This window comes from Ursus americanus, chromosome 4 (genome assembly GCF_024610735.1).
Source record: "Ursus americanus isolate L20-20 chromosome 4, mUrsAme1.1.p, whole genome shotgun sequence".
Classification (NCBI taxonomy): domain Eukaryota; kingdom Metazoa; phylum Chordata; class Mammalia; order Carnivora; family Ursidae; genus Ursus; species Ursus americanus.
The window spans coordinates 55,540,567-55,566,319 of record NC_142130.1 but is presented as its reverse complement, the minus strand read 5'-3'; the positions used below and the strand labels follow the sequence as shown (position 1 = coordinate 55,566,319).

Sequence of the window (25,753 nt, the reverse complement as noted above, 5' to 3'; positions counted from 1 at the left end):
TATTCAAATCTTAACAACCCCTGAAGATAGGTTGTATTATATCCCTTTTGACATGAAGGAAGTCCACTGAGGTTAAGGCACTTGCTCAAGGTCGTGAGGCATGCCAGTGGTGGAGGTGGAATTTTAACTAGGTTAGGGTGAACAGTGCCTTCTCGGCCACTCCTATAAAGCAGCACAAAAGGCACCTAAGAATAGCTGATGACCTCTCCCCTTAGCACATGACTTTGCAGATACAAAAATCCAAAGAAGGACTGAGTGGATGAGATGTAATGCTGGTTTAATTCTGAAGATCATGAACAAGAGAAGGATAATGAGAAACTAAAAGAGCAAAGCAACCTCAAGGATAATTGACCCAGATGGGCAAATTCCCTAGACATCATTCACTACTCTGACGCCTCGGGAGCCACCTTTAAAATTTCAAAATTTGTGTGGGTGACTTCAAAGGCAATTTGTAGAAAAGGAAAAAGATAGGCATTTTCTGAATGCTCTCAGTTTTTTGGTTAGTAAAACCGGGAAAATAACAAGTGCTGTCTCCTAGGGCTGTTGTTAAAATTAACACAAATACCAGAAGTTCCATCACAGATGAAGGACTTTGTTTCAGGGCCGTGACACATTGCCGCTTTGAATTATACCCAAGTCTGTGGCTCTTCCCTCTGGGGTCATTTGATGGCATGTGATTACGACGCTCATGTCCGAAGGCTGGAGCTATTAGCTGAAGGTTGCTAGACAATGAATTATTTCACAAACACTGAAATATAAAAAGTATTCAGAGCCATCCAAGTATGAGGACTTTATTAATTTATGCTTTTCTCAAGAGAGCTACTTTAACAAGAAAGAAAATGCACGTCCCATCTTCGTTCTTCTCCTCCAAAAGACAAAAAGCACTAACACATTTGTCCTTGGAAGGCGGAGCCTAGGAATTCCGACGCTCAGTACACCCCCCTCCCCCCTTCTGCGAGGGACCAAGCCGCCTGCCTCAGTCGGTGTCACAGAAGTCCCCGGTGCGCCAAGCAAATGTGTTTACTTCTGCTGCCCGCCAGCCCGGCGGGGAGGGGGAGTACCCTGGCCACCCCACACTTTCGCCCCTGCAGCTTTCCAAACAAACCAAGGCGGCATGGGAGTGTCTTCTTGGCTGTGGAACTCGATCCTCCTACCTTGTCCTGAAGCCACCCGCTGCTTTTCCCCGGCCCTCCCTTCGTGGTGATTTTCCTGTCCGGGACGCCCGGGAAGGGCGCGCTACTGGTGTCCGCCCAGCCCGAAAGGTACGGGCTCGGCTGCGCTCCGGCCTCCCTGCTCCGGGGACGCGGAGCCCCCCCAGTCTCCCTCTGCATTGCACCTTCCTCCGTGAACTTGGCGGCGGCGGTGGTCACCGCGCGTCTGGCGCCAGCAGCCGAGCAGGAGGAGCTTCCCCGCTGCTCCGGAGGCGCTCGGCGCAGTCGCCTAGGATCCGGACCCGGGCGCGCAGGGCAGCGCACGGGGTGCCGGGCGCGTCGGGGTGCCGGGCGCGTCGGACTCCGGGTGGCGCTGCGCCGCGCCTCGCCTTCCGCGGCTCCTCCGCCTGGTCGGTGGGGAAGGAATCGTGCCCGCGCCGCCCCTGACCCGGGCCACCTTCCTCCGGTTTCCGCCGGCCTCGGGCTTCGGTGGCCCGATGCGGCAAGCGCCGCGGGAGCAGCAGCAGCCGGCTGGAGCGAGCGGCGGCGGGCGGAGAGCAGCGGGCCTCCAGCCGCCGAGCCCCGTACGCGTCTGCGGTCTTCGCTCCTGGGCCTTGGCCGGTAACTCTCTCCCGCCGGCTTCCCGGCGGGTTTGCATTGACCGGGTGAGGGTGACTGGGGGTCGGGGAGACCGAGTTCCCGACCCTGGCTGGGGCGGCCTGGGGTCTGTGCAGCCTGAGGCTGAGCGTCGCGGGTCGGGGGCACGCTGAACCGACAGCTCCTCTGCGCACCCTCCCAGCCCCGGCAGCGTCGCTTGCGCTGGCCCCCGCGTTTAGGGGCTGGGGGCGCACCCGCGGCGGGGAGGAGCTGCTGGGCGCTCGGACCCCCAAGGCGGGAGGAGGGGCGCTGCGAGTCGAGAGGACCTGCTTTGGGACCCGCTTTTCTCTAATGAAGAGGGAGCCTGGGCACTCGCGTGCCGACAAGGGTGGGGGCTCCTTGCTCACCTTTGTTTCGTAAAAGGGTCTATATGCGAACGGGAGCTAGAGGTCTGGAAGGTTCTCGTCTTTAAACATTTCCACGAAACCTTCCTTCCCGCCACAGTAGAACTAGACCTAACAAAACAAGCACCGAGGCAGTTTGGGGGAAAGAGCGGTGGTGAGAAACTCGCAGGGTTTGGGCTGCGGTTAGTTTTCAAGATAAAAAATTAGCAACTTGTGATTTTGAGGCCCTTGTTCCAGGGTTCTCTGGAGATCTCAGCCTCTTTCTACTGTGCTGTTATTTTGGCTTAAAAGAAAATCTATAGGTGATTTCTAGAAACTAAAAACAAACCCCAAACACCTTATAGGATCTTCAGTAGAAGGGATAGGGAGAGAGGGGTGGGGGGTGCTTGCTATTAAAAGGTAATATTTAAAAACTGTATGTGGGAGAGTGGATGAGAATAACATCCGCGGATGCCAGCAGAAACCACATAAACCGCAGATTCTAAGCTCAGAAAAGTCACATGCATCTGAGTACTCTGATTAGGTGGGTAGTTAAGGGAACTGCGGGAGGGCCAGAAACTCCTTGCCCTCCTTGGCTCTTGCCCCATTTTCACACTGATGTTTAGGGTTCTGATGGCTGCCGGTACTGCGCTAGCGTGGGTGTTTGACTTTCCGGTCTTCGAACTTCCTCTCCTAACTGCAGATGGTGGCACAATCTTTTTATTTACACGGGGATGTTAAGTATTTGGGAAGATCTGGTCAGGCTGCCAGGTTATTTTCCTTTTTTTTTTTTTTAATTTTTTATTATGTCATGTTAGTCACCATACAGTACATCATTAGTTTTTGATGCAAGGATTGCTTTTCACACCCAGATACACAAAAAAGACACTCAGATTGTTTTGTAGTCTGTAGTGGCTGATACGGCCCGTTGCCTCAGAGACACTTTATTATTTTTTTAAAGTTTTACTCATTTCAGAGAGAGAAAGTGGGGGGAGGAGGGGACAGGCAAAAGGAGAAAATCTTCAGGCAGATGCCCTGCTGAACACAGAGCCCAACACCAGGCTCCATCTCTGGACCCTGAGATCATGACCTGAGCCGAGATCAAGAGTGGGACGCCTAACCAGCTGAGCCACCCAGGCGCCCCGACTCAGGGACACTTGAGATAATAGCAACTTCGGTTTATAGGGAGAGAACTTTTTCAGAGACTGATTGTATTACCCTGATCCGGCTTGGTGAGCCTTCCTTAATTGTTTATGTGGAGGAGAAGATTGTCAATGCTTGCCCAGTGGGGCTTCTTCCCTGGAGCGATATTTTTACCATAGTCCCTGAATGTCACAATCCCAGATTGTATGTCTCCTTATACAGATGCAATAAAATGAGACCACGTTTCAGTAGATTTGTTGGACATATTCAATTCGTTCTTATGCCCCAAATCCATAAAAGTCTTTGAGGCTCAGAAAGGAATGGACAGTAATTGCCAGAAGAATACCATTAAAGCATACTGTTGGGAAAAGACAAACAAACAAACAAACAAACAAACAAACCAAAACATAAGTCTGTCTTTTGTGAAAATATAATTCTCAAGAAAATTATAATTCTCAGGTTATCTCACTCGAGAACGTAGTGGCAGCTGTTTTCCTCTGTCGGAGGTACTTCTGTGTTCCACATCACGTGGCATATTGTAGGAGAGAGGCGAAATGTGCCGCGTTTCCCATAGGTCTCTGATAAACAGCCTCTGCTAGCCATGCAGACTACCCCTTGGCTTCTGTGGGAATGATTCCATCCAGGATCGGGGGCCAGATAGTTATTGAATCTACAGTCCAGTGATGCTTATCAAGGAGGTAAGGAAAACACGAAACTTCTGTGGCACCCACTGTGATCCCGTGTGTTCACATGTGTTATTTTATTAAATCTTCCCCCCAGCTGTATGAGACAGGAGTAATTAGCCCCATTTTATAGTTAAACTAAGATTGCCCTGGTGTGAGTGACTTAGAATGGATCCCATGAATGTCTGCTCACCCTCTGCCTTACCCCATCCCAGGAACCTGCATAGCAATCATTCCTCACAGATTGTTCCATTATCTGTGCACATCATTCACCTTTGCCTTGCACACACTCAAGGTCTATATCCTCTGATCTGAATATACTTTCTCAGTTACCCCTCAGTCTGGGCTTCTGGAACAGGTGGTCTGCGTACTTTGTCTTTCTTTCCTTCTGACAACTTCCGACTTTTGTCAGGTATCTTCTGTCTTCTCTGTATCTTTGGTGTGCTGTGTCTGGCCAAATTCAGGAGGATATGTTATCTCCAAGGGATTGTGTTCTAAAAATTCTTTTCATTCTGAATATATTTTCACTGAAGTTCCTCCTTAGCCTTCTTGCCTGGAAGAAGTCTTCCCAGGGGTACATCCCTACTCTTACAGTTTAAATGAACCTCCCCTATTTATTCTGACTATGGTGGATAACAGCACACACCAGAATTTCCAGGTGAACCCTTTATGGGTTGAAAATAAAAATCTACTTGTTATTACACCGTATGTTAATTATACTTCAATAAAAAATGTCTTTGATTTGGAGCAAGCTTGATGTCCGGCACCCAGTGGATGCACTGGACATCACAGCGGGTCAGTAAGAAACTGTATTTCTGGTTCTACAGTAGGATGTCAGAAGCGCTGTTCCCTCACCTGCTGAGGTAGCAGGCGTTCTTTCCCCTGATGGTGATTCCCAGCACTGAATAAGCAGTAGGGTCTTAGACCGGGTCAGGAACTTGGCTGCCATACAGTCAGGCTAAGAAGGGGTAAGGTTCTGGGGATGAGTTTGAGGGCAAAAGAAGGTAAGGACCAGTAGGACCTGAGTCTGTGTTCCATGCTCATATTTCCTCTTCTTGGAGACTTTTTGTTAACCGGGGCTGGGAGGTGGGTGGAGGTGGGGGAGTGGGGGTTGGCTAGCTTACCATTTACTGTCAGCCTTCTGCACCGACCAGGGAGGGGCTTTCCTCTTCTTGGACCACTGGGAAAGAGAGGAAGGAAAGCACCCAGCCCTTGGGAATTTTTTTTTTTTTTTAAATCACAAACACTGAAAAGCTGGGTGAAAAGATGTTCTTCCCCATTCTCTCTTTTTGCCCTCGTACTTAAGACACAGTGTGCTTAGTGGCATGTAATGCTGGTCTTTGAAGGATCCTTTAAACCTTGACCTACTTTTATCTGGTTGGGAGTGGAAAGATCTGTAGATGAGGAGCCTGAAGCCTCCAGATGAAGAAGACATGGCAAGGAAGCTGGAGATGCTTGCGAAGGACGCGAGCTGCCGCAGGTTGTGGAAGAGGGTCTGGAGCTGGTGTGGCTGTGGGTCACAGTCACCGTGGTGGAAGGTAGGGGTGGCAAGGGAGCAGAGAGTGGTTTTTTGGTAAATCTTGAGTGACTTTCTGCATCCTTAAGGTGGGAAGTGAGTTTCAGCTAATATTTACTCAGTATCCTCTACGTAACGGGAGATAGTCTAGGTACTGGAGATGGGGGAAGGGCATGCAGTGTTGAACAAAATAGACAGAGCTCCTGCTCTTATAGACCTTATGTTTTTGTGGGGAATGGAGTCAATAAACAAGGTACGAATAAATGAGAACTATCTTTCAGATACAAGGCAGTGCTCCTCAGGGCGTGCTAGAGAGGGAGCTTCTTTAGAGCAATAGGAGAGCGTCTCTGAGGAAGTGGTATTTGAACTGAAATGTGAATGAGAAGTGGCTGTCCAGTGAAAAGCAGAAGGCAAAGCTTTCTAGGAAGAGGGAACAGCAACTGCAAAGGCCCTGAGGCATGAATGAATTGGGGGTCTTTGGAGAACTTGTAGGTGGAGAGGAGTGCAAAAGGGGAGAAGATGCAGTCAGTGAGGGAGATGGGGGGGGAGACCATTGATGCGAAGCCTTCAAGTTTTGGAAAGGAGCTTTAATTGTTTTCATTAGAATGGGATGCCACCAGAGATTTTTAACTAGAGATTATATCAGTCTTCACCCACTGGGCATGGGCTTTCCTGTTTGTGTCTCTCACTTCCTCTCCCTGTCTCCCCTCCCACTTCTCTCTCTCCCTCTGTCATACACACACACACACACACACACACACACACACACACACGTAATCACACATTCACCCTCACTCAGCTTTACTTCTGTCTTTTAATTGGCCCTCAGTGATTTCTCCTGCCTCACCCCAGGCCAGGGCGCAGGCATCCATGCAGAGAAGCAGGGCTCAAAGGACCCCAGACGCTGGACCTCTTACCCTCTGAAATAAATCCATATACTCACTTAGTTTCATCTTCATGCGTAAGACTGCATCACTAGCTCTGATTTCTCAATCTCTCTCCAGACTGGACCTCTAGGTATTTCTAAGAAGTCTTTGGGTTGGCTGGTGAGATCTAAAACTAGATACTAAAAATTATGTTAGTTAGGCAAATCAATTGCAATTGATATCTTTTGTAAGACAATGATTGTCACAAGAGGTGAAAATTTAAGTAATCCAAAGGCCTTGCCTTTCCTGAATACCTGCTCCTTCTCTCCCAGGCTGATGCCTACGCAGTCTGTTATGGGAGGTTTATTTGCTTTTTAGAGTACAGTTTCAGTGGAAATGTGCAAGATTTTTGTAATATTTGTCATGGGAATAGCCTATGCCTGAGAAATTTCATTTCTATTGGTCTTTGTAAATGATTTTAGAGTAATACTTAAATCATGAAGGCTTGTGTCCAGGCTGGTGTCTCCTACTAGCACTGGTTTATCAGAAATGAACAAGTCCCCAGCCTCTTAGCCATTATCCTTTGACTCCAGGATAGCTCCTCATCACCAGTATATTACCCTTTGGGGGAGCTTGGTACATTCCTTAGAAAATTGTTACTGAAATTCTTTAGCCACATGCCCTGTTTATTAACTTAAATACTTAATGACACTAATATACGTAACTTGAACAACTCACTTGAAACTTTTTGTATCTGGTTTTTTTTTTTTTTTTTTTTTTTTTTCTGGCTGATGGGCTAAAATCTGGAATACCTTTCTATCTAATAAGGCAATGATTACATCTTGTCCTGTTCGCCCCTGGTCTTCTGTACTTGGTGCAGTGTTACAGATAGAACAAACATTTGCCAAATGACTCAATCAGTGTCCTTGGATTAACTCACAATGTTAATACATTAGCTCAGTTGTAACATCTTTATAACTATTATGATTCATTTTTTGTAACTATTAAGATTATCAACTTGGTATCTCAAAAACTACCCATTGGAGAAAGCAGGTGAAAGATGAATTCATCCCTGTGGATTTATATGTTAATTAAAACTCTTTTGGCTTTGAAAAGGTTTTTCTTTTTGAAAATATTATAGTGTACTTGTGTTGACAGAAAGAGACCAGTATGTAAATGTCATCAGATGGATAGTCTTAAATTTGTTTCCATGTACAGTAAACTTTCTTCTTTTTTCTTTCCTCCCTTCCTGCTCCCTCTTTCTCTCTCTTCCTTCCTTTTTCTTTCCCTTTCTTTTTTCTTTTCTCTTCTTTTTTCTTTTCTTTTCTTTTCTTTTCTTTTCTTTTCTTTTCTTTTCTTTTCTTTTCTTTTCTTTTCTTTCTGTTTTTAAGTAAGCTCTAAGCCACACATGGGCTTTAAGTCACGACCCCAAGAGCAAGAGTCGCGTGTTCAATCAACTGAGCCAGCCAGGCGCCCCAGTAAACTTTCAGTACAGTTTCATAATTCATAATTTATGACGATTTGATTTGGGTCAGGTCTGTGGTCATATTACTGAGGAAATAAATGTGTGTGCCAAAGATGTGAATAATAAAGTCATTTCCCTCTTTAATAGTACATCTTTAAGTCCACAGTTTCAGGCACTTTGGTAGGCAGAGACATGTATTGCTCAAGTGCCAACATTTATTGTAAACTTTCTTAGACTCTTATCTAATAAGAATAAGAATCATTTAACCTAGTTAAATGAGATACATATAAATGCCGTGGGGGATGAAAAGTTCCCTTCATCAAGACTGCCAGAGCTGGGAGGAATGGGAAGAAGAGCTGGGGAGCAAGAACTGAGGGGCTGTGGTTCGTCACAGGGGCCAGCTAGGGGCTCCTGCTGAGACTCATAGTGACAAAGTTTCTCACAGAGAATGATGTCTTCCAGAGCACCGTTTTGGTTAATAGAGGTATTCTGTATTCATATTTTTAAAATCCTAAATATTTAGAGGTTTTGCCTTTTATATTTTCTGTCCCACAAACACATAATGCTGTATAAACACAGCCTTCTTGTTTTCGAGCTGTTTCTATGGAGTCTGCTCCCCCCACCCCATCAGATTTTAGTCCTCAGAGAGGTTATCAGTCCTTTGTTCCTGACAGTTGGTGGAATTTTCTTCTTAGAAAATATTCTATTGCAAATATTTAGGCAAGCACTGCAGAAGGTGCCACTTTTATTAAAATTAAACATGTTTTTAAGATAAACTAATAAAAAGAAAATATATGAAACAAAATTAAATGCTTTTATTAAAATCTTGTGCAATCCTTTAGTATAGAAGAGTTGTTTATGAAAGGGTAGAGGAGGCAGATATGAGGGAATGTGTACATTTTCTGTGTTTAGCATGGAGCCAAAGCATAAAAAGGTAGAGATTTAAAAAAAAAATTCCCAGACATTTTAATGGATAATTTATAGCTGTATTAACAAGTTGAAAATGGGTTATCCAGTTGCATTTAGATAAGAGCAATGAGATGATAATCCAGGCCTTCAACTAGGACATGAAAGGATATTCAATAGCTTTTTAGCAACAACAATTAATTTATAATTTTTTTTAACTGATAGACTTGAAAGTTAAAAGAACTTTCTGTTGTAAATGTAAATGATGTTTGTGAGATAAAGGACACTTCTTTCAAATTACTTTTGATATTTGGAGCCAATATTTTAGGTAAATGTCAAATTTAGGTATATGCCAATATTTTAGGTAAAAGTAGTTTAGCTAATTACTCTTGTTTGATTCCAGCTTTGCTACAAATAAATTAGAAATAATTGGATATTTTGATAAGCAGGATATTAAGAGGGAGGCATGCTTTCTGATCATGAAGTACCTATATATGTTTCCAGACACTGAGTTGTTTGGAGGACAAATCTGGTCCACCTATTGCCAAAAAAAAAAAAAAAAATGTTTTCACAGCTTTGGTGGGTAGGGGTCTTCTGCTCTAACCATAAAATGATACAATAATATTCTTAATCTTCTATCTAAGCTCTCTACCTGTGACCACCAATATTCCTGTCCATGTACCTTTTATGATAACATCCTTGAAGCATGGTTTTCATTATGGAAATTTTTTCTACTCAGAAATCCAGAGAATTTCTCCAACTGGTCTTTGAAGTTTTCTGTTATCTCACGATGCTACCTTTCATTTTATTCTCCCATTGGAACCTGTAGTCACTGCCGGCCTTCCAGTGCTTTCGCTTGAGATGGTCTGTTGCTACTTAATGCCTTTCCCCTTCCACCCCACACTTCCCCCACAGGCCAGAGGATATCCTGTGTTCGTTTTCTAGCTTCATGGCTTATAACTGCGTGACTTTGCACAAGTTGCCTAATGACTCTGAGCATCACTTCCCTTGTTTATAAACTTGACGTAAGGGCCATATCACATTATTGCAATAAAAGAAAACACACATAAATAGGTCAGCATAGTTTCTGCCAAATACCATTTAATCTGTATTACTTACCGTTATTATTGTTAAAACTCTATAATGATAGCTATTATTACAATTCTATTCTTCCTCAAATTGTTAAAAATTAACTTTCTCCAGAAAGACTTTCTGCTTGGCCTCATCGAGCTCTAATTTTTCCTTAAGTCTGTTTCATCTTAGCACCTGGCTTCACTTTGGACTTTATTGATGTACTCATGTTGTTGTATTTCTTTATTCTTCGGTGAACAGGAGCCAATGTTTGGGCACCTATGATGTGCCAGGTGCTGTGCTGTTTATTATCTAGGGATCTAAAGTCACATGGAGGAATGCAGTGTGTGTGTGTGTGTGTGCACACGCGTGTGCCCCCGCGTGCACACACATGCAGGCATACGGGCTTTGGGTGGAATTGGGAATGAAAATCTGTTGGTTGAGTAGCAGTAGGAGTTTTTCACAATAAACAATAAATTTAAGAAGTAAAAACTGCTCTATTCAGATGCCCACTAAAAATCTCAACATCTTTTAGCCTGAATTTTTTTAGGTGGTTTAAAAAGTATGATAGTTATCCTTATTCTTGAAACAGCGTTACCTGTGCTTTCTTTCTTAGACTCTCCTCTGTCCTCATCCGAATGCAGAGTGAAGGTAGAAAGTGAAGTCCTCCCTGAAGAGCAGAATACAAAAGATGATTCTGAGCTATGGTGGGGAGAGGGACTGTTGGGAAGGTGAGGAGAACATTCCAGAAGGTGCAAACAGTGCGGTCAAAGGTGCTGAAGCATGAAACAGTATTGAGAATGACTAAGAACTGTGCAAAGGTTAGTGCTTTTCGACCATGGTGTTCAAAGTGAAGCATTTTAGGAGATGCCCCAGGAGAGAACATAGGCGTCAGCTCAGTCAGACTCAGACCTATGGCCTAGGATGTTTGCATCTCCTAAGAGGTCGCGCACTTGGGGAATGTAGGTCTATATGGACAATTTATAATAGGCAAATGGTTCACATTGCTTCTAATACTGGATTTGGATTGTACATGTGGCATGGAGTACATCTCTTCCATTTGCTGCTTTCATGAGAAAATGATGAAAACATTAGTAATGGTGATGGGTAATTGATGTTGGAGCTCTCTTTAATAGTCCAGGAATTTCAAACATAGAAATATTAAATGTCATTTGAGACTTCTGAAGCATGGGATTCTATTTGCAAATTGAGAATAGGGATGGGCTTCAGTGGGACAGAGACACCCAGGGAGAAGAGTTAAGAGGATCACTACAACTTCCTAGCCTTGAAACTTTCGGTTCCTCCTTAATACATTTTACACAACAGAAAGCCCAGTGCTTCTGTTCATAGCTTCATTTTCTATAATTGCATGCTGTGTTTTTACTCCAAAAATATGTTTTCCGCTAAGTCTGAGTGGTGTCCAGCACTTTAACTCTGTCCTTTGGTGTTGATTTCTCTTGCTTGGAGATTAAGCAATCGGATCCAGAACACCCTAACCACAAGAGTTTAAAATTCCCAGAGAAGAATGAGATGTGAAAGAAAAAACTTTGGAACTTACTTGAACTGTAATTAGCCTGAAAATGGAATGTGTGGGAGAGGTCTGCAAGGAGGGTAGGAAAACAGAGGGCAAAGCAAAAAGTGCCCTAGCATGTTTCCAGCACTGCTGAGGGGGGGATGTAGCCTTATGACTTATAATGGGTCTCTGCTAATCAAACAAAATTTTTAATTATCACTCATATATAGGAGTTTCCAATCTGCCAGTTCAAATATGTGATTCCTTGGCCTTCGCATTCTTCTCATCTTAAGTAAATTACTTGAGCATTTCTGGTTACACACCTGCTCCTAGGAGTTGAACATCTCAGGTAAACTGGCCGCTCAAGTGGCTAACGCTTGGGTTGTGGCTTCTCCCAGACAGTGCCCCTCTCTGAGGCTCTGCTTAGGTTGCTAAGACCTCTATTTTCTTGGACAGCTCCAATTTCTTTAATTTTTTTAAAGTAATGTTTTCATGGAAATATATCGGACATACAGCGGAGTACAAAACCGTGTAAGTGTAGTTTCCTGCATTTCTTCCCAGCGAGCCCCCCCCTCCCCATGTCACATGCCTCTGGATGAAGAGCTAGGGCACTGCCTGCCCTCCAGGGCTCCCACCCTGTCACCACTCTCCTCCTTAAACGTAATCACTGTTCTGACTTTCACTACCGAAGGGTAATCTTTTCTGTTTGTTTCTCTTTAACTTGAATTAACACCCAGGTATTCTAAAGAGCTCTAGAGCACCAGAGTCCTTCTGGCTGAGAGTGAGGACTGGGCATGTCAGGAAGAATGTTCTAGGTTGAATTGTGGCCCTCAAAAAAAGACACGTTGAAGTCCTAAATCCCAGTACCTGAGGTTGGGACCTCATTTGCAAATAGGGTCATTTCAGATGCAATTAGTTGAGATGAGGTCATGCTGGAGTAGCATGGGCTGCTAGTCCAGTATGACTGGTGTCCTTGTAAGAAGCACCCGTGTGAAGACAGAGGCACAGGGATAACACCGCATGGAGACAGTGGTTGGAATGACGCATCTATAAGCCAGGGAATGCCAAGGAGTGTTAGCAACCCCCAGGAGCTAGAAAGAAGCAAGGAAGGATTTCTCTGCTACAGGTTTCAGAGGGAGCACGGCCCTGCCGACACCCTGGAGTTCTAGCCTCCAGAACTATGAGACAATAACCTTCTGTCATCAGAAGCTACCCTATTTGTGGTACTTTGTGCTTGAAGCCCTGGGAAACAAACATAGAGCTTTCCCGTCATTGCCTGCCGGGCCTTTGCTGAGGTGTCCTTACCCGTCCTACCACACCCAGACCGGGGCCGCATCCTCCAGCCAGTTTTCCCCGGTTCCTCTGGTCCTTGATAGGGAAACAAACCAACCAACCCAAACTTTATTCTTTAAATGAAATCTCTATTTTCAAATAGTATGGCATGCTGTAAATTAAGGTTTCATTTTGCTGACCTTAGAGATATCAAAGACCAGTTCTCATTTGAGAAAATAAAAAAGCCCTCAGATCAAAAAGCAGCCCAACAATTAGGCTTTAGTAAGTAATAAGAAACTACGCAAAACATACTGGACAACAGAGTACTTCCTTTAGCAAAGGATTCGTTTTAGTCTGCCTTACAACTTACCTATTTTTTATTCCGGGCTGAGTTTCTGGTGTTAGGGAAACTACAAGGACTGTACTGTTGTGAGGTCCCCAGGGTGGGACCCACAGACTTGGGCCACTTCCTGTTCTCTTCGTTTGTAGCCTTGCTTGGGAACCTAGGGACTCGGTGGCTTTTGCCTTACTTAACTGCTCGTAGCACAGACTGTCCCTTAGCCTCATATGTCCGTAGCATATACCCCTTCCTTTCTGTCCAGAAGTCATTCCTTACTGCTACTAACTATGGGGAGGTCTTCAGGACATTTTTAAAAATCATCAGATGTGGGGGGGAGTTTCAAAAGTTCAAGTGATCCTACTTTTGGTTTCTGGTCTATCTGTGATGCCTTATACTTATGCTGAGTCTCTTTCAACTTCTGGTTCCTACTGTTTATACTATTTATTTCTATTTTGCCCTTTGAGGGGGAATGCAAAACAAAATTGTAGGTTTGGGGCTAATCATGTATTCTGCACGATACACATATTGTGTGATGAAAACTGATAAAATGTGCACTTTGAATCTGTAGGTAAGAGGTTAGAATGAGGCAGAAGGTTATGTTTGGTATGTTTGTCTGTGTTTAAAATTGTGACTGTAGGGGTTTGCTTTCTTGGCCCAGATACCCTTACACTGTGAGATCTCGTGCCATGGGATGTCTGAGTAATAAATACCTGTGATGGATGGACAGATAGATGAATGAATGAGGAAGCTGCCTCTTGGCCCGTTATTTTATTGAACTGCTGGTAGGATAAATTTCAGTTGGGTTCAGGGCCACCTCCGGAAGCCTGGAAGGGTTTTCCTAAGCTCAGTAACATTTCTTGGGCTGGAGTCCAGGGATCTAGAAGTGATATCTCCTTGACTTGCCTATGGAACGTGCTAAGACATTTGGCTTGTGTGAAAATGGGGCCACACAGTCTGAATCCATTGGGACCCCCAGTGTGATGGAGTTACTTCTTTCATTGGAAATCCAGATTTCTTCTTCTATTTACCTACATGAGGGTGGTGTACCCTTCTTCGGAAACCTGCTAGGAGACTTTACTTCCCTTTCCTTCTAAAGACAAATGCCCTTCTTCAAATTCCCTTTTGCATTTTCTGGACTAAGTTGTCTTCTAGCATGAAGAATGCAGCTATTAGTAAACAGTTACCCATATTTTAAAACATTGGCCTTTGGAGGCTTTCCCAGAAATCTTCTTTATAGGAAACAATGTTAAAGGTGTAGGAATCCCATAGATGGGTCTTCACGGATTTGTGGAGTTGATTTTAGTTTACACTTTATAGTAAAACTTGCTACAGTGTCCTTTGAAAAGTTCCATTAATGTCAGTCGATGATTGTTTTCAGTCCCACTGTTTATAGGCCTAACGACTTCAAGATCGTTTTATTGCTTTGTTTAAGGGTCTTCTTTAGCAAACATTGACTCCGGCACATAGTAGGCAGTTGCCAGTCCCTTGAGTCTAAAGAAAGATTTGGTTATCTTTGTGTGTGGTTGTGCCTTGGATTATTTTCTGGCCAAAGCACAGAACAGAGCATTCCAGAGAAATGTTTGTTTTGTTTATCTGCTTGCTCAAATGCTCTGATTTTTCTGAGTGTGGTTGCCCAGAAAGAGAAAGTGGTTGTAAGATAACAGACTCTTTTCTGCACCTACTTTCTCTTCAGTCTTCAGTATGTTTTGTTTTCAACAGGATTAGTATAGATTCAACTTAACTAGAAATTTACTTTCTCATTTAAAACACTGTTAACTTCCCCTTTTCAGAGAGCTGCAGTATTTTAATGATCTAGGTGTTTCTATATGACTTGAATTATCAAAGATTTCTTTCTTTAGAGAAAAACCCTATTTAAAAGGGAAATTTTCAATTTTATTTTATTTTTTAGGAATATTTTATTTATTTATTTGAGAAAGAGAGAGAATGAGGAGTGGGGAGGGGCAGAGGGAGGGGGGGAGATCCCTGGACCCGGAAATCATTACCTGAGCTGAGGGCAGACGCTTAACCACCTGAGCCACCCAGGCACCCCGGAAATTTCAATTTTGAAGTATTTCTAGCAATTTCTAAGATTCACTGTCTCAGTAAAATATTTTATCTAGATTGGAAAAAAAAAAGAGATTTGGCTCCGAAATGGCATTTAGATAAGCAATCCTCTGAAAGCAACCTAAATGTCTGCTAGTAGGGAATGGATAACTTTGTGATATATTTGGTCGATAGAACATTCTCAGAACTTGAAAAGAATGAGCCAGATCTTTCTGCATCACATCAGTATGGATGGAACTCAGAATCGAAAGTGTCGAGTGAAAAACACAAATTTCAGAACGTTATAAATTTGTTATGTAAATGTTAAACATTACTTAGAACAGTATCATATGCCATATAATGTTTATGAATGTGTGTGTGCGTGCGTACGTACGTATGCCTGCGAATAAAAAGTGGACTGGCTCTCTATCAAATTCATGATAGTGGTTGTCCCTGGGAGAAGAGGAACAGGGACAGGAAGGGGAGCATAAATGTGCGTTTTAAAGAAGTCCCTGAGAAGATATGGTTATCTCGGTTAATGGGTTCACGGGCATTTGTTATATTAACATATGGACTTCCATTAACATTTTGTAATAAAAAAATTCCTTGTAACATTTCCTAACGAAATAGGTTCCAACCAGGAACTGTGTGTTTATCAAGACTCTGGAAATGAGGCTGAAGCTATTCGAATACATCTCTATTTCACAGTGCCATTCTGTGGAAAAGGAAAGTTGACAGAACGAATCTGGAACGTGAGGAAAGCCCACGTTCACCTGCTCCTGGGAAGTTCTCGCAGCTTACGGGTCCAGAGTTAGCACCCAGGCAGCAGATTCCCTAGACGAGACCGCGGCTTGCCACCTTCCAGCTTTGAGATCCTGGGCAAGCTGACCTCTCTAAGCCTTTCTGTGGCCTTAGCTGTAGAATTCGAGTGACATTGCCCGGGCGGTGCTGGGGAGGACTGGGAGCTCACGCGTGCAGTAGGCATGCCGCCGAGATTAGCTGTTACCGTTGCCAGCGTTACTCCATCAGCAGCCTCAGTTCTTCTGTGTAAAGTTTTCATTCTCACCTAAGAATCTTTGCAAATGCTCTTTCCTCTGCCAGGAATGTTTTTCATTTTCACCCTCTTTCATCTGGTTAACTCTTCAGTGGAGTTCTCTGAGAATTCCCCCAGACTCTTCAGAGAAGCTCCCTGTCCTTCCGGACCTGGGTCAGTTTCTACCCATATCATAGTTGTACTTCAAATAATTACTTGTGAACTGCTTGCTAATATCTGCCTCTCTCCCGGTTGGTCATCTGGGTTTTTTTTCCTTCACTACTTTATCTTTAGTGCCTAGGACAATGTCTGGTATACAGTAGGCATTGAGAAATTATTTATTGATGAAATCAACAGTTATTATAGATGGTGGAAACTTTCAGAGTTAATTTTATCAGGAAATCAATTTGACTCACTTTGCCAAAAGGATTAACTTACTAGTATTAGAAAGTAAATCTAGGATTATATGATTTCATAAAAAAATACTTATCACATGTATTTGTTTACTTGTAATAATATTATAAAATACCCCAAATTAAGATTTGCATCGTATTTGTAGTTTGGCTTTAGAGAATCATCTGATGGATAGTAATATAAGTATCATCACATATTTTCATGTGCTGTGGAAAGCAGAAAATTTTCCAGTACCTTACTCTTAAGATTTTGTGCAGGTTCATCTGACGGCTTACCCATGTTAACTCACTTTTTTCTTTTAAAAATAGCAAAAGAGGAATTAACAGGTGCTACTTCCCGAGGAGCAGAATAAGCTAGGTTCATTCAGAATTAACTGACAAGTAAATAAGCAGCTTGAAAAAAAGGGCTTTTGTCAATCAGATAGAATGCTACTTATAACTTTCAAGCAAACTGAAACAGCGAACTCTGACTTTCAGAGTCAGAAGAAAGACAGGAGACTGGTTCCCTCTTAGTTGTTGGTTTATTTACTCTGGGAGAGAAACATAAGAACGCTTTCAAATTTAAGGAAGGTCTGTGTTCAGATATTAGCACATTTCTCCAGGAAAGACATCACATAGGATTTCGAGCTGATTAAAGTCCAGATTTATTTGATAGGGGAGCAGAGCCGAAACAGGGACTTTCCAAACATTGAAGGAATTTTTATGACCCAGATGGATGGTAGGGAAGTGAAATTTCAGGGCTAGGTAAATAATGCAAAGCCCTCCATTGAAAAGGCCACAAATTGTAGCCTTGGGAGACTTACCCCCTCCCCACCTTTGGAGACACCCGATTTTATACCACAGAACACTGGGAAAAATTTATAGCTATATTTTCTTTCATTCTACTTCTCTGTTCGCTGTTGTATACTGAAATCATAAGTTACTGCATTTTTGAATGCTGAGTGCTTATTTACAATGTAGTTATTTGCTTTTAAATATTTGCCAAGCTTGGAGGATGACCATCATTTTTTTTTAGTGGAAGTAAAACATCTCTTCTTTAGAATTGTGCAAAATTAATTATTGTTCAAAAGTATGATGGGGGCAGGTCCTGTAAGATACCAAGATACAAACTTTCTTTGAATTTTGAATGTGTGGACTCACAAAATCCTGCTAATCACCACTTACGCTATTTATTAGTCATCTGCCCCCAAATCAAGGTGGGAGAGTCCTTTTGAAGTCGTATGGTTAGAAGACTCTGTGCACTTTGGGGAACACTGGTTTAAATCACAGTCTAAGGCTTATAGTCGAGTCACATTCTTGACAATCTTGACTCACAGCCTTGACATTACCTGGCAGCTTGCTAGACATGCGGATTCTCCGGCCCCACCCCAGACCTACTGAATCAGAAGCCACAGTTTAACGAGATGCTCGAGTGATGCCAATGGACATTTAAGTTTGTTAAGCACTGCTGTCCAAATGCTTCCCAAGTGGTTTTTAGAACAGAGTATCTTTAGTAACAAGTGACTCATTAGCCAATAATGCAACCTGTATTATCTTTCGGCAACCCAAATATTAGCAGGTTCTCTCTTACTGAGCTCAAACCTAACTCCTTGAATACTGCGTTTACTGGTTTTGGCTTATACCCCCCTACTTTTCCCCCCACCTCACTAAGCCTTCGGAACCAGGCTAATGCCTCTTCTTCATGACGGTCATTCAAACATGAGAATGGGTGATCTTGTTTGCTGCCTTGATTTAAGTTTCTCCAGGTGTAACTAAGTCCCCATCCCCCAGCGTTCCTGATGAGACTGCTTGGGGTTTCTTTACCAGGTATTCAGACTCGATCATTTTAAAGGACCCTTCCAACTTCAAAATTGTGATTTCTCCTTTACTTTCAGCTGGTAATAAGTATTAGTGGGCAGAAGATGATAGAAACCCAGGAGCTGTACTTTCTTTGCATTTAGAGAGAATGATTCTGAGGCACAAATGTATAATTATCCATAATTTCCTTAGGCTCAAAATTCTGCTTCACAGTGGAGACTTCCATTATAATAGAAGCTACTAGAAAACACCACTTTGCCTTTCTTCTAATTTCTAAATGCATCAACTACTTGGCATTTCAAAAGTGGAAATAAGCGTTTTTTTGTGTCTTATAAATTTTCAATTTCAAAAACCAGAATTCCCTGTAACCCACAACTTAGCAGATCAGCGGATTTCATTTTTCTCTAGTGTCGTTCAGTAATGTGTCACATGCACATCCATCTTATACACAGAAATAATTTTCGTGTTCTCAGCTTCTCAAATTTTTCCTTCTTGGTAGAATCTAAATATTTTTTCATGTTATTAAATGATTTTCATAATAGCTAAGTACAATTATTTCCTTATTGTAGGACATTAGAGTTCATAGTGACTTCTTAAAGTATTTGCCATATTTTGTTGGTTTTATATTTTGATATTTGTTTCCTAAAAAAATTTTTTTTAATAATATTTTCTACTAGCACAAGGGCAGAGTGTGCAATGTTTTGGTTTGTTTCTTACACAAGACACCGCAATGTCTTGTGTAAGAAAGGCTGTAGCAAGAGCAGTTTGGGATTTTTTTTTTTCAAAATTTTTTTGAGAAGGTAGCCCACAGCACATTCTTAAACCAGTTGTTCTTGTAATTTCTCCATGCTTCCTTTCCCCTCACTTTCTTCTGGATATTTTCATTCTTCTTAACCTCCTCCTCATTCTCCTGTTTCCCTTCCCTTCCTCCTCGGAGGGTTTTCAGAGCAACAGCTCCCTCTCTCACCTCTGCATTTAACAATAAAGCTGTGTGTATGTGTGGAGAGAAGCTGAAAAATAAGACAGATGGTTCTTTCATTACCAGGTTGTTTTGGATTAATTGAACTGGATATGGGTTGTTGTTTTTTTTTTTTTTCCTCCCAAGGAGACCGAGCTGGACCCTGTGGATAACCAGCCTTGAACTATAGTAATGCAATATATGCTGCCGGTTTTGTTCTTGGATTTTTGTTTTGTTTTTGGTGATTTCATCATTCTGTCAAGCATTTTGGGAGGGGTCAGAAGTGAGTTTACTAAGATAATGTATTTATTAAACATTTTTTAATGGCTTAAGGTTTTTCTTGGGCAGTTGAGCCCATTCTTAATAAGCATGCTATCTTTGTGTTTTCTTTCAGCTCTTGCAAGTAACGAAGCAACCCAGCCCTTTGTCTTGGGTTATTTCTAGTGGAGGGGCTCCGACAATTTAGCAGACAGGCTCCCAGGCCTCTGGGACCCTAACCACATCCCTCACCTTCGGGAGCCTTTGGGAAACAGATTCCTAAAAGTGCAGGTAAGAGAAGGCAACACTACCACTGCCTCAGGCTTCTTAGATGTGAGTTTGAACACTTGGAATGTTCTTATACAACGTTTCCACCTCTAGCAAATGACTTTAAAATGCCTATTAATTTATGTCTTACTAGTTCAACATGGGGCCAGAGGGCCCTTGAGACTTTTAATGTAACCAGTGACTCGTCAGCATATCCCAAAATTGAGCTATGGAAGTTATAAATACTTTTATTATTATTTTAAAGTTTATTTATTTAAGTAATTGCTACACCCAGTGTGGGGCTAGAACTCATGACCCCAGGATCAAGAGTTGCATGCTCTTCTGATTAAGCCAGCTGAATGCCCCTTAAATTTTTGTTTTATTCTCAGTGTGAATAGATCTTCTTGGGGACTATTCTAAGCTAATATGGAAGTGAAAGAGTAAGAACATTACATGCATCACAGCTATTGTAGAAACCACTGTTAATAAGCTGTGTAACCTTGGGCAAGATGCTTACCCTCTCTGGGCATTGTTTTCTCAATAGAATGAACTCAGTTCCCTCTCCATCCTTAAATTAAATAATAATTTTATTAAAGTACCTTGTATGATTTTTAGGCCTATTCTCCTTATCATTCCTGGAACCCATGTACAAATTTAAAACCCCACTTCATAAATTTATTCTGAGAAAGCTCTGGAGCTCACATGTCCGTCAGGAATCAGTTCCACATTTTACCCGTGCATCTATACAGTCTTTCTGATTTGTGAAGGCTCATCAGAAAGAAGTTATTTTTCGAGCAAATTTGTTACATTACTGTTTTGTTTGAAAGTCGTTTTTGCGAAGGACACCCATTGGCTGAGAACATAATGCCTTAGTGGTACTGGCAAATTTGGACATGTACAATGGTTTTGGGATTTGGTCCTTGGGACTTTTCTGAGCTCTTCATTGTTCACACAGAGATTATTCATGAGTGGTTTCAAAGCCCTTCCCCGGGGTCCTGAGCCACTGGGCTTGCAAACTTTCGAACACCACAGACTTAGGGCTGGATCTGCAGGTTTCTTACTGCTCGACGTATCTTAATTTAATGGAATCTGGGCTGTCATCATCTTGGTGATTTGTAGAACTGTCTTTCCTGCCAATCTTGACATCTCCTGGCATCAGACGCAACTATTTTGAGTCTTTATAGCATAATGGTGAAGGGCATGGATTCTGGCGTGTGCCTGCGCTCGAATTCCAGCTCTGCCGCTTACTCCCCGGGGATTCTTGGGTACGTTACAATTTCTCTCTGCTTTAGTGTCATCATCCGTGTGACAGGGATGACAACAGAAAGGGGGATTTTGAGGATTAAAGGAATTACATATGTAGACTCTTTGAGCAGTTCTGTTATGTAAGCGTTCAGAACATTTAAACTGTTTTTATTGCCATCTGTTGCAGTGTTTCGTTTTCTGCTCCCGTTCTCTAAGGCTAACAGACACTCAGCTCCTCACCCTCACCTTGTTAGACATTGCTGATTGACCCTGCTATTTTTTTCTGAATCGAGAACACAATGTTTGAATCCTTCTCAGTAGTATAATGGTGTAAGATGAAACTTTTTGTCCACTCAAATTATTTCCAGAGTTCTTGATTTTATTTCTTGCTTCAAGACATAAATTTGATATGCTGATTACAAGTCTAGGTTGTTTTTTACTAAAACTCTAGAGCAGTTTTATTATGAAAAGCATAAAAAGATGTAGCTTCTCTAGCCAGAAATAGGGTCTAATTCTAACATGAGTTTTGCTGATGGATTGCTACTGCCTTGAACCAGCCCTTTCATTTTTTATTCAGAAGCAGATGAGTAAGTCTTCCTATCATGGATACTTTGAAATGTTGAAATGAACGTGCAGAAAGAGCTAGCATAGTAATGGAAGCTTCATTTTCTGAGGCTATTATTAGTACAACATCATTCGTTCTTTAGGGTCTTTGCCAGGATGTTACAAAGTTCATTTTTTTAGTAAGGGCTTGATCTGTGGGCAGCCAATATTTCACTAGTTTTAAAAGTAGAATGAGAACAAGATTAGGACAGTCCTTACCGTGTGCCCGACTTACCCAAGTGCTTTATATTTACTACTTGCCATAGCTCTGTTGGGTGGTATTATTCCCATCTTACAGCCGAGAACACTGAGTTATGAAGAGGTTAAGCAACTTCCCAGGGTCCTATAACTGGTCAGATACGTAGAGCTGAGACTCAAACCCCCAGGGTCGGATTGCCATGCAGGCAACCTTAACACCTCATTATGCTGCTACCTGCAAAGAATAAATTGCATGGAGAGGAAGAGAAGACGACGGAAGGACCAAATTATAGAAGTCCGACATGCCAGCCTAAGTGATTTTATGTTTCTTTGGCAGATGGTGGGAAGCCACTGATGGTTTCCCCGTGGAGTGGGTGACAAATGAGAGCTGGGCTTTGAGGATTTGGCTCCAGGTGCAGCGTGTGGGCTGGTTTAAAGAGAAGAGAGATTAGAGATCATTGCTAGAAGCTGAGAAGAAATGGGCACATGGGTTTAGGAACTAGCATTAACTAAGATAAGAGCTTGAGCACGCCCACATTACGTGTGCCCAGGAGGAAGAGACCTAGAAACGTAGGCAGAGAAGTTAGAGGAGTGAGACCCAGGCCAGTGAAGTGCCACCCAAGGGAGGTGGCTTGGGAATTGAGAACCGTGGAGGTTGGAGAGGACTAGAACAAAACCAAGACTAGTGGGTTATTACTGTGCCCCCCACCATGAGACTGGAACTGTGCTGGAGGAAAGTCTGCATAAAAATGTGCATCTGTGCCACGGACTCTGCTACTTGTGAGTGAGAGCCCCTTTGGCAAGTTTTTAAATTTTTCTAAATCCTGGCTGTCTCTTCTATAATATGGTGACGTAAGACCTTTCTCTGTCAAAGTGCCATGAGCTCTTCCCAGCTCTGAGGTCGGTAATTCCGGGGTTCAAGCTGGGAACAACAGTAATTGGGAATGCTGTTGTAAAGGTTTGCCTGGTGATGCAGTTGACCATTTTAGGCAATGCAGAGTGAAATGTGTGTCCTGTAGATACAACGAGAGGGGTGTTTCCTCCTAAAATACCAGGAGTATCGTGGTGATAGTGGTAGCAAGTGGAAGGATAAGACTGAAAACGATATAGGAATGAAAATGTTTAGGGAATTTACAAGGTGACCACAAATATTCCCTGGAATGTGAGGGAAATTCTTCTCAAAGCCCCTTATTTCAGAGAGAATCTGACTGGTTTCTTCAGAGAAAATTCTGTTGATTGGAAAATTGAAAAGACTTTTTTTTAAAGGAGATAGTGAGGAACTTAGAATGAGCTTCTGGTTCCTCTCAAAAACCTTTGTTGTGAAGCCCTGACCCTCCCGGATATAATTTCTCTTTCCCTGACCATCTCCATCAGTACTTCTCAAACACACAGATCACCTGGGGGGTCTTGTTAAAGTGCCAGTTTGATGCAGTGGATCAAGGGTTTGAAGCTGTGGTTCTGCATTTCTACCAAGTTCCCAAGTGATGCCAATACTGCTGGTCCGCGGACTCCACTTTGAACAGCAGGAGTCAAAATATTTTTCAGGTCTCCCAACAGATAGGCCTATATATTTAGAAACCGTGTAACAGTTCCCTCCACAGCCTGTAAGCTCTGTTTCTCAGCTGGGGGAGTACACATCCATGATGAGCGCTGGATAGTAACAGATGTATTAGTTCTTCTGTCAGTGATTCAAATTGTTCAGTGGCATCAGTAACTTGAATTATTATGGGTGGAGGGTTTTTTGTTTTTTCTTTGAGGAATTGAAGCAACTGTGTTCAGGAATAGGCACCAGAATATAATACAAAGTGTTTGCATAAAGTTAAACATACATTTACTGTATGACCCATGCTTATCCAAAGACTTGTACTTGAATGTTTAATGTAGCGCTGCTAACAGTAACAACAACAAAACCCAAAAAGAGCCAAATGTCTGTTAGATGGTGAATTGATAAGTAATTGTGGTATAGGCATACAATGGAATTCTACTTAACTGTAAAAAGGAGTGAAGTCCTGATACAAGCAACAACATGGACATTTTTTTCAAAAGCATTTATAGTAATTGAAATAAGCTAGAAATAAGATACTTACCATATGCTTCTATTTAAATGAACTTTTAGAAAAAGCCCAAGTATAGCGATAAACAGATCAGGAGCCAGGAAGTGGGGGAAAGGGAATTGGCCGTTAAGGAGGAACATGGGAACTTGGGGGGGGGGGTTGTGGTGCTGGAAATGTTTAGTATGATTTTAGTAGTTGTTACATGACTGTATACATTTGTCAAAACTCATCAAATTGTGCACCTAAAGTGAATTTTATTGTATAAAAATTTTATCTCAAAGTTAATTTAAAAAATCAGCCACAATCATTAACCTGTTAACCATCTAATACTCCTTGGAGGTTATCTTACTAGTGGGGTATTAAAATTGGGAAATAGAGAAAATTTCCACTCTGGGAGAAGGAATGAGTCTCTAGGAGAAAATATGAATAAACAGTAGGAACGTAAGAAGTTCCCTTAAAAGCTTCTTTGTGTATTTCAATGTAGCTGAGTCTGAAGAGAGCGATCTTGGAAAACAGGAACTTGAGTTCATATATTTTTAGCATCCAGTATAGTATGCTATTAGCTGAATGATTTCAGTGTGTCCCACTGTGCTATTAAAAAACAAAATTCTGCTGAAAAGTCATTTCTGTCCTTTTTATATTCTTTGCAGTAAGCACACCCAGTTTTCAGGAGAGGACTTGGTCATCTGCTTTGGCAGGGAAAGCTTAGCTTTAATTAGGTAAAAAGATCTGTCCACATATGCTAAGGATGAAATCTGGCAAAAGCAGTGGCTTTCTTGAAAGACTGAAAGAAGAGTGTGTGTATAGTAGACCTAGCTGCCTATCATTGTATTAGCCAAAGAATTGGGGGAGGAGGAGAGAAAGTTAATTATCCATGTTCTCCTTTTGCCATGCAGAATGAAAAAACTATGTATTTAGGAATCAGCCAGGATGTATACAGGTGGTCCAGTTTGTTGAAACTAGACAATTATTTGGGAAAGGGGGATGGTGCATAAGTCAAATTTTCTATTTATTCAGTAATGTCAGATTTTTTCCCCGCTTAATTTGTATCAGATAGCAGTAACTCAACATTTCAGATTTGAACTTCACTTTTTCAGGTATAATATAGCATATTAATTTTGTATGTGCTACTCTTTATTCTTTAATTATGGCCTACTGAGAATTTTCAGGTCCTTCTAGCAGAAATCTCATCAGAGTACTGAGTCCTTAAGATTTATTTTTTAAAATTATAAACATTTTTTCATATTATAATGTTTCTAAGTGTATTTTAATAAATGCATATATTTAATGTGTATCATTCCCCTTTTTTACTTTAAAAGAGGTATTAAGTGAATATAAAGTTCATGATATAATAGTTTTTTAAAAAGGTGATTATAGTTTCCCATATGTACAATTTAAAAGTTTTCCATAATGTGCAATTAAACTCAGATCTGAGTTTGAGTTCTGGCCACTGCTCTGGTAATTTAGCGTCTCCAGCATGGGGATACTCTACTTGCTTTCATCATCATGTGTGAAAAGGGCTTAGTGCACTGTTGGGTATTTAGTGAGTACTTAATAAACTGTGTTATTATTTACAGGATCATCAGCACCAAAGGGTGGAGTTCCTTTTATGTTAATGAGGCTACCAGACACATTACATCCAATTAGTAATAAGGACCATACTTTAAAAAGAGGTGGTAAATGAGTTAAAGAGGAATGAGCCCTTTACATAGTCTCCATTGAGTCTTGGGCTATATGGAGATGGCTAGGTCTAGGAGGCTTAGGGGACCTATGGGGCTGGACCAAAAAATCTAGACATTACTACATAGCTAGACCTGGAGCTAATGCTCACATGGGCATGTGATGACAGAATAGCCATAAACTGAGCAATAAATACAAAGAGGAAAGCAGCAGGATGTAGGATTTGTTGGCCAAGTTCACACAGTCTGGCGTGTGTCAGTGTGAGCTGGGGACTGGTAGAGACCTGTGTGGAGAAGGA

At 42.0% G+C, this 25,753-nt stretch overlaps 1 protein-coding gene across 5 annotated transcripts in view; it reads left to right on the top strand.

The window, feature by feature from the left end:
* Positions 1 to 1,122: 1,122 nt before the first annotated feature.
* Positions 1,123 to 25,753, top strand: part of ST3GAL6 (ST3 beta-galactoside alpha-2,3-sialyltransferase 6) — a 59,219-nt gene continuing 34,588 nt past the window's right edge. Inside the window, exons 1-2 of one of the 5 annotated variants that reach the window (XM_045785374.2) lie at positions 1,123 to 1,262; positions 19,545 to 19,699. The gene's annotated coding sequence lies outside the window, so the exon portion shown is untranslated. Of the gene's footprint in view, positions 1,263 to 1,629; positions 1,817 to 10,439; positions 10,603 to 19,297; positions 19,434 to 19,544; positions 19,700 to 25,753 lie in introns of those variants that run through there. The other 4 variants (XM_045785373.2, XM_045785376.2, XM_087861702.1 and 1 more) reach the window with 4 other exon arrangements.